Genomic DNA, 1,732 nt, shown 5'->3' with positions numbered 1-1,732 from the left:
AGTTTTCTTAATTTAGGAGAAATTGCGGCTTCATCCTCCTAGTCTCTCAAGGGAGGCATAGGCTCCAAATTCGCGGCCTGGCAAAATGCTCCAAATGAGACGATTTTCTTTTTTTGCCTGAAAGGACAAATACGCAAACTTGATGGAATATCAACAGGTATAGAAAGGAATTAGGACTCATTGAGTCGACCATGCCCATTGATTTACAGTCATATACAGACGAAACAGGTTCTGAATGTGAATGTAAAGTTACAACTTGGCCGTAGTGCAGACAAGAATGTAATGTCGCGCACCACGTCTAAAGCATGCATTTGGATTATCGTCACTGAAAAGAGTTGGACTTAGACCAGATTCTTCTGCCTCCTCGTAGGTGTACTCATCTGTATAAGATTCTACTGGATGATTATATCCATGCTTCTCATAGTTATGAGTTTTCGAGAATGCGCGCGAAGTGGTTGCATACATGTGATAATCCGTGTGGTACGACGGATTCCAGAACTCCGCTCCCTTCCCCGTGTTTCTTACTAAGCGTAACACTTTTATTCGGTCGACAAACCCAGTTACTGTCACCTTCATTTGCTCTAAATCAACGTCGACTGTTTCAACACCTGCGCAAATCGGCAGTGTAGTCAATCTCCGACTCTACACTGCGAATTTCGTCCGGCACACAACGATTCTCACTAACGGAGTAGCAAACGTTGATGGAACACCGTATCCTATGCGAAAGCCGTCTGAAATGGACTCACGTTGTCGGGTGCAAAGCTTAACAAGGAGTCTCTATACCTTGTAGTTTAGAGAGTGCTTTGCGAATGGTCCGTTCACAACCTTTACAGTCCATACGCACAAGAAGCTCCACAATCTGTATGCATTTACTTCACTTTCAGAACAGCAATTTTGACACCATACGATACGCTAACCCATCGGAGCCGAGAAGCAGGAAGGACAGCATCTAATTCAGAGGGTAGTTGAACATACCTCCATTTCTCCCAGCAATGGCCGCGAGTAAGAGTTGCAAGTGATTCGTTGAAGTGCACGTAATAACGATCGATCGATGAGCAGTCACGGAGAATCTGTGAGCAAGGTTGCGATGGATGAGAAGTGGAAGCTTGTAGGTTGCAAGAAGAGAGTGTTCCCAAGAATTAATTATAGGCTCAAAAGGACAATCAGGGAGCTTCCATGCTGTTTCACGATTTTCGTAGTGTCGGGGAATTCAACCAAAGAACGCACGACAGAGGGATGCGGAAAACCCCGGGCTAGAGGTCGGTGCGACAGAGGAACGTGGCATGCATTGGGGTTGTCCAAATTGGACGTATGGTCTTCTGAGCACTTACTACCGAGGCACATGCTTCCATGTTGGATCTTTGAATTTTGGAGCCAACCTTTCCCTTTCTCCTCGGGCTAAGCAAAAGCATGCTCAACCTTACTTATACTCGGTAGCTGCACCAAGGATGTTGTTAGGCCTCACTTAAGGGCCCGTGCCAACAAGGCCACAAGTGCACCGTTGGTGCAACTCTCTAGCCCAAATTGGTATTTTCGCATGAGCCAAATAATGGAGTCTTTAGTCACTCGGATGGAGCTCTCTGGGCCATCTGACGACCTGCAGGAGCTCTTTATGGCTATAGAGTGCTCCAGAGTTTGTAGGTGGCCATTTTTCATTGGCTGTCAACTCTGGATTGCTAGAGGAGCATTGAAGGGCAATGGTCAAAGCCAAATGGCAATTGTCGATTGGTTG

The 1,732-nt window shown here is 46.2% G+C and overlaps 1 pseudogene across 1 annotated transcript; it reads right to left on the bottom strand.

Annotated features, from left to right (window-relative positions):
• Positions 1 to 249: 249 nt before the first annotated feature.
• Positions 250 to 1,103, bottom strand: LOC147889019 (heavy metal-associated isoprenylated plant protein 45 pseudogene; annotated as a pseudogene). The gene is made up of 3 exons (XR_015543008.1): positions 976 to 1,103; positions 784 to 859; positions 250 to 608 (listed from the first exon to the last, which is right to left on the bottom strand). The product of XR_015543008.1 is annotated as a heavy metal-associated isoprenylated plant protein 45 pseudogene (transcript).
• Between the last annotated feature and the right edge of the window lie 629 nt (positions 1,104 to 1,732).

The sequence above is a fragment of the Dipteris shenzhenensis genome, chromosome 21, assembly GCF_047967505.1.
Source record: "Dipteris shenzhenensis isolate YYH24624 ecotype China chromosome 21, Dip_SZ_1.0, whole genome shotgun sequence".
Classification (NCBI taxonomy): Eukaryota; Viridiplantae; Streptophyta; class Polypodiopsida; order Gleicheniales; family Dipteridaceae; genus Dipteris; species Dipteris shenzhenensis.
The sequence above is the reverse complement of the archived record's forward strand: the minus strand, read 5'-3'. Positions and strand labels throughout refer to the sequence as shown.